The 13,387-nt window shown below is 40.4% G+C and overlaps 1 protein-coding gene across 50 annotated transcripts in view; it reads right to left on the minus strand.

Moving 5' to 3' along the window:
* The window catches only part of SEMA6D (semaphorin 6D), a 597,185-nt gene that overhangs the window by 35,008 nt on the left and 548,790 nt on the right, over positions 1-13,387 (minus strand). The gene's annotated exons all lie outside the window — the stretch shown is intronic.

The raw sequence follows: 13,387 nt of genomic DNA on the forward strand, positions 1-13,387 counted from the left end.
AAGTGGAGTAGAAATGAGTGTCCCTGCTGAGCTCTGCCCAAATTGTGGATGCATGAGTAGAATGAATGTCTGCTGTTATTTTAAATACTCAGTTTGGGGATAGCTTCTAATGGAGCTAGATAATTGATAGACTCCATGTTTTGGGAAGAATCCTTTCCTGGATCCTTTTAGATACTCTCTCTAGCCTGAAATATTGCTTTTTTTTTTTTTTTGCTTTATCCTCCTAGTCCAGCTGAAGACTAGAATTAGCTGTCAGAGCTGGATATACTGCAGAGACACAGGAGGCTGTTGGTCAGAATGTAGATGCTTTGACAACTCCCAGTCTTCAGATTGTCCTCCTCTGTGTCAAGTAGGACTAAATCTGTCCCTAAAATGTCTTGTCTCGGTCTCTTAAAAAAGTCAAGCTTCTTGTTATTAATCAGAGATGCAAATTATACCATGATACAATTTTACAAAGGGCAAATTTTTTTTTTTTTTTTTAGAATGGATAAAATTTAATGCTAGTAAAGTTGGGATGAAATAAATATATTGCACATGGCAGGGTAAATCAGTACAACCATTTAGAAAACAGTTTGGCAATGTGTACACACGTGTTCCCATCCATGCTCTGAGTCCGTAATTTTACTTCTAATACTTTATTCTAAGCAAATGATCTCAAGTGAGAAGGAAAAAAAGAACCTTACTAGAGGAAGGTGCTTATTTATGATGTTGAAAAAACTGGAAACAGGTTAACTTTCTAAAAATGGAGCAGTTAAAATAATATAGGAATATTATACAACTATTAAGATGATCATAATGAAGATGAGTAATTCTTAGCTTATGATGTAATACCAAATGGGAAAAACAAGAATTTAAAATTGTATGTCCACTGATCACAACTCTACAAAAACAGGTACATATAGGCAAATACTAAAAGAGAATACAGACAAAATAAGTTATTTTAGATCCTTCACCCTTTAAAAACAGTACTTTGTATTTTTTCACATTTAAAAAGGAGAGATGGAAAGATGGTCTGTTTAAACTATAAACTCACCCTCCAACTCAAATAAGCTGAACATTTTCTTGATGAAGAGAGCTATCTCCTTTTTAACAAAACCAAGAACTAACACTTGGATCTTATGGAACACGTCTCTTAAAATATAGGACTTATTTTAGATGGTAACTTCCTAGAGAATAAGTCCTCTATAATTTTAAGTATCATTTTTATACTCTGGGTGTTCAGTAAGAGACAATGGAGGTGATTCAGAGATTTCAGTTAAATTAGCATATTATAATTTTGGCTTTGCTCTTCTCCTCTTCTAACTTCCTTCTTTTTCCTTCCTAGGCTTCCAAAATATAAAGTGCTAAAAAAAACCCAGCAACAACCGTTTCTATTTTTAAAGTGAACTTTAATCTGATTTTTACAAATATCCATGCCAATTCAAAATCATTGTTGTACTCTTGGTGCTAATAATATGGCGATTGTCATTTGCATTAAAAATTAAGAATTCTAGTCACACAGGAGAACGAAAACCTGGCATGGACTTCTCAGTGGTCAACTGCATGCCAGCAAAAAGCAAAAGGAGAACTGATTGCAATTGTGTCCTTGGATATTTTAAGCCAAAACCATTTTTACCCCAGGTGTTTAAATCCTGGCATTTAGGTCTCCTTTCTCTATTCTAAAAACATGCACAGGAAAATAGAAAAGGAAGACCTGGCTCACTCAAATTGCAAACTTCCTCTTAAAGCTCAGTAAGCAGAGGACATGAAGGATGCTTTCTTTGCCAGCCTTCTTGCTGGAATCATCACCCTAATTCACCACAAGCCACGTTAAGTGACAGTCTAAACATTAAGCATACTTTTATTTGTATGTGTAGCAAAACAGTAGCTACATGTTTTCCTAAACTAATTTCCAAGCAGAACTGTTCACATTTTACCTTAAAGGTACACAGCTGCTGGAACACTGAATCCATTTCAGAATTTTGTCACATTAAGCCATTTTTCTTAGTCATAAAATAAATACCGATAGTAGATAAGGAAAATTCTGTAATTGTGCCTCAGAGTGTTAGAGAAACAAGAATCAGACTTCAGCTCTTTCTGTGGCCCTTTTCGAATCAGCCCACTCAATGCTATTGCAAGTGCAAACACATCAGTCAGCCATTAGGGACTGATGAAATATCTTTCGAGGTAAATTTTAAACTCCCATTTGGTTCTGAGGCTCCGAAGCTAAGCATTTGACTACACACGATACAACAGGCAGAAGTCAAGATATTCTCTACCAAGATTAAAGAGATTAAATTAAATTAGAATAAGTGAATAAATAAACAGCTCCCAAACTGGGTAACTTTTGGAGGCCCAAACACAGGATACTTTCTGCTCTTGAAAGTAGGAAAAATTACCATTCTCTCTCTTTCTTACACCCCCCCCCCCCACTGAGTTGTTTAAAAGAATCTACATTAACACCTCTTGATCAGTGTCAAAGTAATAATTGCTTAATATTTAAGCATTAAATCCATAGCACTAAGCATTAGGGCTTTGATCTTAATTGGCTCCTGGTACTGTGACTTAGACTGGAGTTGTTTGTGGGCTTTTAATGTTAAAAAAACATTAGAGAACAGCTTCCCATCTCTTCGCTCAAATGGGCCAGCAGCATGCTTGTAAAGTGGAGAAGGTCCACTTAATGATGCAAATGTTTAGGTGGGTGATTAGTGATACTTTGAGCATCAAATTCTCTTGTGATTTAAATTTTCCTCAAGGGGAAGATGGCTTCAGGCAGAACTGGAGGTCAATCTAAAAATGATAACTGATGAATCTCAGTTAATTTAAAGTTTTTTTTCTTTGATATGTTATGTCTTTATTTATATCAATTTGCTGGTGACTTCAATTTGATTAAAAAAACATGAATGTATCTGGAGTCTATGATTGCCATTGAATAGCTACAAGTTTTTGTTTTTTTGGTTTTTTGTTTGTTTGTTTCTTTCTTTCTTTCTGGCCCACACCTGTGGCATATGGAAGTTCCCACGCTAGGGGTTGCATTGGAGCTGTAGCTGCTGGCCCATGCAACATCTGTGACCTAACCCATGGTTTGCAGCAATGCCAGATCCTTAACCCACTGAGCAAGGCCAGGGATTGCGCCCATATCCTCATGGATACTAGTCAGGCTCTTAACCTCCTGAGCCACAATGGGAACTCCAATAGCTATAAGTTTTAAAACAGACTTTGCAAAATGGCTCTGAAGTGTCATAATGTCTGAACCAGAAAAGATCTTGGTTCTCACACAGGGTAAATGCAGATTTATTGGTGGTACCTCTTTCTTGCACCCTGGAGAGACAGGGTCTCCATAGAACTAGATATTAGACTACCACACAAATGGTGGCACCTTTTCCAAAAGATAACACTGAAATTTAAGACTACATGGAATATGCCCAGAGCTGTTTTAAACTGGGGTTTGTTTTGAACTGGTTAGTTGCCCATGCCAGCTGGCTGGCTAAATAGTTTGATGATCACCTTGCAATATACAAAAGGAGGATTATAAATTAGAGAGCTCTCAAGGATGCCAATATTTGTATATTAGTGATTTAAAGTTTTGGATATAGATTTTTTTCCAAGTGTATGTAGCAAAAGCACTGGAGTGAATTAAGTCTCCTCTGGGATATTAGCATGAAATCTATAGAGAGGAAAGGACAGATCCAAATGAAATGAGTAGAATAATTCCAGTGCTCAATCAATTTGATTTTATGTTGTAAGACCACCAAACAGCATGGAGGCCTAGTCTAGAGGTCAAAAGTTTCAGCTACTCAGCTCAACTCAAGAAGAGTCCAACTCTTCAGTTGAAAGACTTCAACTTTTCTTTTGAGTTCTGTAATCCCCGTGTGCTAATTTTGAGTTTTCAGACTGTGGTCACCACAGTTATAATGCAAACCCGGGACTGACATCATTTGACACTCGTATTTTACTCTCCTAAAGTATGCAGATTACCAGCAGTGACCCTAGAGACCATGTCTATTCTGCCTCAGTTTACAACTGAGAGACCCAGTTTCCAGGGAAATTAGGTGGCTTGCCTGAGTATGCAAAACAGTGGGAAGTCAGACCCACAAAATGTGCCTCTTTCCAACTCATTTGTATCTACTCACATCAATACAGAATAAATGGCACTGGTGAAAAGGAGCAATCAGGTCAGGCTACATGATTCGCTAGGGCCAGTGCAAAATGAAAATGTGGAGCTCCTTACTCAAAAATTATTAAGAATTTCAAGATGGATAAAGCAGTTCATTCCAGGCCTGGGGTCAAGTGTGAGTGGGCAGCTAACAAACCCACGACACTGACCCTGGATGTAGTTATTTCATTATTTACTAAATTTTGACTCTTTGGAGGTCAAGGGGAAGAAAGGTTCTTTGAACAATGAATATGCTCAAAAATTACTTGTTGCATGGATAAGTGAATGACTGCCTAAGTGAACGAGTGAAGGAATGCACCTAGAAAATTACAACTCAGACACAGTGTCAGCTTGATACAATAAGTTAATAAGTCACCATGAGTACTTGGCCTATTTAAGTGTCACAATCCATAATCTGAAAATACTTCATAGCATAATAAATTTTCCCAGGCCCAGCATAAGTTGCCAGAACCATGTTCAAAATGTGAGCAGCAAGGTGTTCATGTGGTAGCATTACTATGCTTTTACATGCTCAAGAAATGCCAACTTCTTAGCAGAACTGGTCTTGTGTTCTTTTCTGCCTCTTCATGCATTTAGAAGTAGCCATCCAGATGTATTTTATGGATCCTATCCATGTGCAAAAATCTTCAAGCCCTTCAGATAAGATAAGTGCTTTGCATATATTTCCTCCTGAAGAAAGACCTCATAAAATCTCTATGAAGTAGGTAAATTATCCTGACTTTCCAATGAGGAAAGCAAGGCTCCAAGAGGTTGAGTGGCAGAATCAGAATTTGTCCTTAGGACCATTCAGTGACTAGTAGTTCTTTGGAAGGAAAATAGTACAGGTTCTATATACAGAGAATAGCAGAGCAGGGGCTAATGCCTGGCTTTAAGGAATGAGATTTTTATCTGGTAAGGCCTAAGTTTCACTTTGGTGAACAAAAGTGCAACTATAAAATACTGAAAGTAGAAATTTCCAATATTGAAAATTTAGGTGCTTAATTTTATAGTTTACTGTGAAGTTGTACAAAGACAAGTACAGGCAGAGCCTCCTCACCCATATTTTACGTAGTCTTAGGATCTGTTTTACCATATCACTGCACCAGGAAGAGACTGAACAGCACAGAGTGAAGGAAGACTCAGCCAGGCTAAGATTTCCACTCCAGCAGTCTGCAGTATATTTCATTAAGGGACAGGAAAGACAAAAACATGGGTAACTTTCAAGATTATAAATGTGAATTTATAATCATGAAATGTCTCAGAGTTAAAGAGAAGAGAGTTTTAAGTGTTTCTGTCCCTACTTCTCAAAAGATAAAAATGGCTTCATAATTACGGCTTGTATTTATTATGGTGTTCAAAGTGTTAATCTTGCAGAGGTATCTTATGTCACATTAAAACAAGCCACAGGAGGAAAAACAGGAAAAAAAAAAATACTGGAGCAAAGTGAAAGCAAATTCATGTGATATATTCTGTCCACTTTTTTGTAGCATTGCCCTCCAATGTCATATCTTTTATATTTTCTAACTGCCTAATTAAATTAAAATGCTCTTCTAGGGATGCAGAAGTTTCAAATAATGGCAGAAAAATATTTCAGGCCAAATACCAAAGTTTTATAGCTTGAAAGCACTCAGGAACATGTTTATGTAATGTACCCTGTATTATATAATATGTCTATGTAACAATGTGTAAATACAAGTAGTTTGTAACAAAATGCTGAATTTGTTCATGGACCCATTGGTAAGCCAGTCTCTTCCTCGAAAGCTAATTGTGATGGTCCCACCCAGCTGCCCAGGGCTGCTTTAGGTTTCAGGTGTCAGCAGGGTTAGAACAGAGTGGGGGTCTGTACTAGGAAATGTGTCTTAGTCCTAACCTACAGGATTCTCACCTGGAATGTGCCGGTTTTAATGGGAACATGAAGAAAGCTAGCCAAGGCAAGGCTGACAGGCTGAGAATGGCAGAGAAAACAGACAGCACCTGAGTCTTTGATGAGATTGTTGAGCCAAAGAATTAATAAACCCTAGAGCTACTCCATCTCAGGAGTTCTTATTATTGACTTAATAGTACATGTCCTCATTGTCCCAGCAACTTTGAGTTGAGTTTTTTGTTACTTGTGGCCAAAACCAACATGACTGAATACTTATTGCTTTCCAGGATCTATGCTGGCCAATTTCCATGTGTTACCATGTAATTGATTTCACATCTCTTTAAGATAAGGGGCATTTTCTCTATTTTACAGAAAAGTCAACTAAGACTTGGAGAAGCTAGTAATATACCCAATTTCTCACATCTACTTAGCAGAAAAGGCGGGATTCCAACCTATGTTTGAAACCTCTGTGTTTGTGTATATGTGTGATGTGTTCTGTTTTTATACATGTCCATGTTTATACACCTAGGGTGAAGGTGTTATCTGTAGTAACACAATCATTCATCGCAGTTTTGAGTCTTTGATAAAATATTTTAAAATACCTTAAAATGTTAAAAATATTCCTTCACAATGGAGGGCATAGCCACAAAATAAAGCAAATGGTAAGAACTGGCAAAACTAATCATTTCCAAGTTTCCCAATCCATTGGGAGTGACTTATTTTTCTTCTCATTATGGGCCTGATAATTTAAGCTCTGTTCTGAGACACTGCACCAAATGACACGTGCATTAAATACTCATCAACTGGTACAGAGACCACTGAGAAGTACCAGTGTTTTAAGGGAGATATGTGTCTTTAAGGAAAATCCTTAATCAAAGATGGCAAATTTGCCATCTCGAGGCTACCATGCACTCTCCCTTTTTCAAAGAAGATTTTGCAAATCAATCAAGGTATCTGTTTTCTCCCTGACCTTGGATGTAGCTCCACAGATTTCTACAACACAAGATGCAGCAGCTATTACCAATCAGGTTTGGCTCTCTACTTTGAAACTCATTTGCCCTGTCTGTCCTACGCACTCCATGGGGAATGGCTCTTCAGGGATGTGACTGAAAATTACAGGGAAATTGTGCAATGGTAGCGTATCAACCTCTGAGAGCAGAATGAAGTGCAGTTTCGGCTAACTGAAAATATTATCTATGCATTTCTGAAAATTGAGTCTAAAAACTATATTAGCCGCAATGAAGTGTAAGTGATCCCGAAAGAAAAGGGCAAAGTGTTGTAAAATGTAAATGGCAATAATAAATTTGAGAAGTTGGACTATTTGTGTGTCTGTCTCTTTGTACAGATAAGCCACATTCAAGAAGTAGATTCCTGTTTTTTAAAATCACCATTAGATTTGATCCTACTACTAGGCAATTAAAATAGACAATAAATCTAACATTCTTTCTACTACTAGAAAGAATCCTGGACATCTCTGCTGCCCACTCCCACCTCACTTTGTTCTAACAAGGGCACTAAAGCCAGCAAGGTCAAGGCCTTGTCCAGAGATACCTGGTTGGCTTACAGTAGAGCTAGGCCAGGTTTCCAGGCTCCCACCTCTGTCCTCTTATTCCTTTTTTAAACTGCTCTGACATCCTTTTAAGTGATGGGTGCACATTTTGAATTTCAAAATTATATTAAAGCCTCAGAGATGAGCCAAGTATGTGATGGGAAGAGAGAGAGAGGAGAAGTAAGATTTAGGGAGTGAACTCTGAAAACTTCCTACAATTCTTAGCAAAACACAAACTCCCAATTTCCTGATTGACCTCTGAGGACGTCGAACCTCATGAGCTGGAGATGGTTTTGACTATCAGTGGATGGGGTGGAGTAGTGCCACCTGGGGAACCACATTCACTCGGCCAAGAAACAGACCAGCAAAGGATGGTCTGGCCGTCCCCATCAGCCTTTTTGTCAACCATCCTTTGCTGAACCAGTAGCTCCATTAAAACATGTTGATAGAGTCCTCCAAAAAATGGTTCCCTGGTCTCCAAAATGCTCCTTCTTTATTTTGTCACCCCTTGAAAGACAACTGGATTCAGGGACCCTGTCCATTCAGTTAATTGGGTAAATAATACCCAACTTACAACAAAAAAAAAATTAAATGACTATATATGGTATGTTTAGTACAAAGTAGGGCATGAAGACCAGTAGGATTAATTTTTGTGTTGTTACTACCGTAATGATTGTATTTAAAAGCCCCTAATCGATTTTCTAAAAGTAACAGGGTCCTCCTCACTACTTGTGTTCTATGATTTTATTGTTTCTTTCACTGATTGAATTGAGGAGGTTTATAGTAAGTGGTTGAGATCATAGGCTTTGAAGTCAGAAAGGCTGAGGCATGAATTCTGACTCTGCCACTGTGTGTTCCTAGGAAGGCACTTCACTTACTATCCCTAATCATTCCCCAAAATGTCCATGCCCTATTCCTTGGAACCTGGAAATATGCTACTATATAGAAAGAGGAACTTTGCAGGTGTGATTAAATAAGGGACCTTAACATAGGATTTCCTTTTTTTTTTTTTTTTTTTAATTATTTGGGTGGACCCAATGTAATCACAAAGGCCCTTAAAAGATAGAAGAGAAAGGCAGAAGAATCCAGAGAGATGTGACTATGGAAACAGAAGTTGGAGCTACAGGATGGCTTTGAAGATGGAGAAAGGGGCCACGCAAAGAAACACAGATGGCCTCCAGAAGCTGGAAAAGGCAAGGAAACAGATTCCTCCCTTGAGCCTCCAGAAGGAACACAGCCCTGCTGATACCCTGAACCCAGTGAAACCTAGCTGGGACCTCAAACCTCCAGAACAGCCAGGTAACAAATCTGTGTTGCTTAGACATTAGAGTGTGTAGTAAGACTTCCTGTCATGGCACAGCAAAAACGAATCCGACTAGGAACGATGAGGTTGCAGGTTCGATCCCTGGCCTTGCTCAGTGGGTTGGGGATTCAGCATTGCCGTGAGCTGTGGTGTAAGTCGCAGATGTGGCTTGGATCTGGAGTTGCTTTGGCTCTGGTGTAAGCCGGCAGCAACAGCTTTGATTGGACCCCTAGCCTGGGAGCCTTCATGTACCGTGGGTGCAGCCCTAAAAAGACAAAAAAAAATAAAACATAAAAAAAAAAAAGTGTGTAGTAACTGGAGAGGAAACTAACTGATGCTCCTTGAGCATCCATGTCCTTATCTATAAAATGGGAATTAAAAAAAGCAGGTGCCCCAAAGGGCTAACATGAGGGTTAAGTAAGGGAACATAAACAAAACTCTTCAGTGCTTGGCAGAGATTAAGAACTCAATAAATGTTCTGTCATTACGCATCATATCATTATAGAGCGAGGAGATTTAGATATTGTGATCATAATACATGATGATTCCATGAAGTGTACTTCATTATTCATAGCCCCTTATACTGAGCAGCACTTATCTGATTTTTACGAAGCCCTTTTATTGATATCATCTTATGGGTGCTCATTCTAACTGTGAGTCCAGAGATGAGGAGACAGAGCCTCTGAGGGGCCAGTGCTTTCCTTAGGTCACTCAGAGAGCCCACTGTTGGCCAAAGCTGGAGTCTAGGTCATTTGATTCCACACAGAGTAGCCTCCCAATTTCATCTTGTGGTTTACAGAAATATACACACAGGGTGTGTAGAATCTTAATATGAAACAAAAATGATAAAGCCAAACGATGATGGGGTTGTTCATCCCGCGCGCGAGGCCATTTCCCACGTGATCTCCTCCAGGGGCTTTTTCCATCAGGACCTCCAGCCCCCGCTCCTGCAAGCGCAGCCTGAGTACTCTCTCTAATGCATCTAGTCAATTGTGCAAAGCACAAGGGAAAAGATGCCATCCTGACCGCAGCAGGCAATCACCTGATGCCCTGAAGCATGAAGTCTGATTACCCTTATCTCAGTTTATCATTAAATCAAAAACTGTTGCTATGAATACTGGCCTAGGACTCCATTTAGGAAATAATATAGGCCAGTCAGCAGAAATAAGTGAGTGCCCTTTTTCTTCCTTAATTCCTGCTCACTGTGAAGATCTTTGCAAACCAAGGGGAAAAAAAGGCTCCTTTATCTTTGAGCAGATTTTATTACTTTCTTCACTCCTGAACAGGTCGGGATGCCTGTGGCTCTTAACTAATCTCCCTGTGCTAGAGGCAAGAGGGTTGAGATCTTCTACACAGTGGGGGCTGCCAACACTAGCCTCGAAGTCTAGCCCCTTGCTTGGGTGGGAATCTGAATTTTAGCAAGACACCAGGCCATCTGCAGGCACACTGATGTTGAGAGACTACCTATGCCAGGGCATCATTTCTCAAATTGTGGTCAAGGGACCAGAAGGTGTGAGTCACTGGAGGAGCTGGTTGAAAATGCTGACTCCGGGGATCCATCCCAGACTGAGCAACACAAACCCACTGGAGCTGGGGCCCTGGGAATCTGAATTTTGGCCCTATGTGATTCTGATCAATTTTAAAGTTTGAGGACCTCTGGTAGACATCAAAGATGTGGGTGATGACAGGAAGGGTTAGGAGGGTGCCTGAATTTCCATGGTGTTATTCAGGTTTTAATCAGCCTAGAAGGCAACCAGCACAGAATGCATCCCAATCAGCTACATTTGTCCTTTAACCCAACCAACAGTGGAAGGCAGATTTCTAACATTATTGGCTCTGAACTAGCTGACATCTGGGTCAGGGCTAGGTAACTAGGCGTCAAGGTCTGGTTTTAATCTCTAGGCCACTGGAGCTCTCCGGCCAAATTCCCCTGTCCAGTCTGGCTGAGTCTGTGGCGAGTACAGTGGGTGGGGTGGCAGAGAGCTGGTTGTAAAACTGGCTTCAAGATCTATATATATCAGTGAGAGATACGACAAAATCACATGTGAAAAAACTGTATAGTATAAGGGCTGAAAGCATGGACCTTGGAGCCAGACTGCACTTACTTTTCCTTAACAGACACTGAGATAAATATAGCCATCACAACAGGCAAAGCATTATTCTAAGTCCCCGTTCAAATATTAATTCATTTATGTCTCACAACACCCTTCCAGGTGGGTACATCTACCTTTTATGTCCTGACACAGAGGCTCAGAGGGGCTAAGTAATTTGCTCAAGATAACACAGCTTATCCATCACACAGCCAAGACTTGCACCCCAATAGGCAGGCTCCAGAGTTCATGTTCTTAACCACCCTCCTAAGTTGCCTTTCATGGACCCAAATCTTCTGGTTCCACTACTCATTAGCTGTTGACCCTGGGAAAATTACTTGATCTCCCATTGCTCAGTTTCCCTTGTGTAAAATGAGGATAGTATTAATCACAGTACCCATGACAAAGAATTGTGGTCAGATGATTTAATACAGTCACTTAAAAGAGTATCAGGCACATAACACTTAATAAATGCTAACTCTTAGTTAGCTATTTAGTCCTACACTCTCAGGGGTAGCGTGAGGATTAAATTAGATAACATATTTCAAGTACTAGGCACAGTGCCACAGCACCCGGTAAGTGCACCATGAGAGCTAGCTGTTATTATTAGTCAAGTTGAGCCAGACCGGTTTATTTTAGGTTCTATCTGGAAGGCAACTGTGCTCCATGCAGGGGGAGGCAGCACGCCCTTCACTTCAAAAAGTAATTGAGTAGGAGCCAGACTAGCTGGATCTAACAGGTTCTCTGCTTTATGTCACTGGAATATTCCTGAAAAGTCCCCAATATTGAATCTGTGGATGCTTAATCCTTTTTCCCCAATGACCTATTTTATAATTTCTGATTGATCTTTCATTGGCAGTACCTTCTTTAGACTTACAGGTCTTCTCTTAGACAGGCTGTCATATAACTATTAACTTGTAAAAGACAAATAGATGGAGTAAAACTGAACCACTGGAGCAATTTTTGGCAAAGCAATTGGCTTAATCATTCCCTCATGGAATTATTTTCATTTTATTTTCCTTTTCTTTTAAGTTCACCTATTCATACCACAGGGAACTTCTGGTCTTTCCTCCCAGAAGGCTGTTACCTCCACTAAGAAACTGAACCATGGATAGATTACAATTTTTGTTAACTCAAGGGGTTAATGATGGCTTAGACATACTCATACCCAAACAGCCTAGCCTGCAGTAGGGAGGTGAGGGAGCTGGAAAGGTAGGGTCATGCGGAGCCTTGGAATGGGGGGCAGGCAGGTCTATCCTGGAAGCTGAGACCCAGAAAGGGATGCTGGATCCTCAGGGTCTCTTAAGGATGGAGTTTTCCAAAAGGAAGTACTAGTAACCCCAAGTTGTTTACAGCTACTTCTTTGCTTACTCCATTAGGAAAAGGCTGCCACAGCTCCAACCCCATTGCCTGCACAGTCTACCAGGCATAATAGGCTATAACTGCAATTGAACAGAAGTTATATGCAACTAACACATTTACCACAATATCTGCTACATGTCTGCTATGTGCCACTCACTCTGCTAAGGCACAGGGGTGACCAAGTAGTCTAGCCTCATGGACCTGCAATCTAAGGGGCATTTAGAGTCCAACTCCTACCATTCTCAAAGATTCAATAAGCTTCTACCCTCTCTTCCACTTCCTATCTCCATCTCCCCTTCTATCCATTCCCCAAACCTCCACCTATGTGTCCAACTTATTCATGATGACAGAGTCTATGTCTAAAGTCTTTTCAAGTTAAAAGAAAATGATGAAGCCCACAAAGCAGCAACCTTCTGGTTTGGTTCTGCCAAATCCTTCTGTGGGGAGAACCATCATGCTGGGTAATTTGAGGCAGATCATGTGACCCCCTTGCAAAGTTCCTGTGCAGCCCTGAACCAGCTGGCAGTTGATATGGGGGTTTTAGTTCTGATCACGGAGCAAACTACTGAATCGTCACAAGATTGATCCCATTCATTCTGATGGCTTAAGCCGCAGGGCCACCTGCTGATCAGCTAACTAGTGTAGACCAGGCACTCAATAAATATTTGTGGATTGCAATGGCAAACTGATTCTTCACACCTGCAAGGCAAGCTGTCTAGGTTAGGACTTGAACGTGGCCAAGTAATCTAGACCCCCACCCCGACTCCCACCCCAAGGCCTTTGCCTAAGCTGTTCTCTATGCCTGGAATGCCCTCCCTCTCACCACCTCCTCTACTGCCCCTCACTGGCCACCTGTCCAAATCCTACCTAGTTCAAGGACCAGCTCAAATATCAGCGGCTCCACAAAGCTGTCTCTGACCACCCTAGCCAGAAATAACTTCTCACTCCTCTCAATTTCCATAGGTCTGTGTTTTCTGACACTTAAGACACACACGATTTTATCTTGGCTATGTGTTTGCCTCGTCTATTCTATACCACTCAGAGAGAGCCTCCTTGAGCTGTGGAACTTGTGTCAGTTCCTCTT

The sequence above is a fragment of the Sus scrofa genome, chromosome 1 (assembly GCF_054392235.1).
Source record: "Sus scrofa isolate SSC_HxYL_T2T_F1_AM1 chromosome 1, Sscrofa_HxYL_maternal_Yorkshire_Landrace_v2.0, whole genome shotgun sequence".
In the NCBI taxonomy this organism is placed as follows: Eukaryota; Metazoa; Chordata; class Mammalia; order Artiodactyla; family Suidae; genus Sus; species Sus scrofa.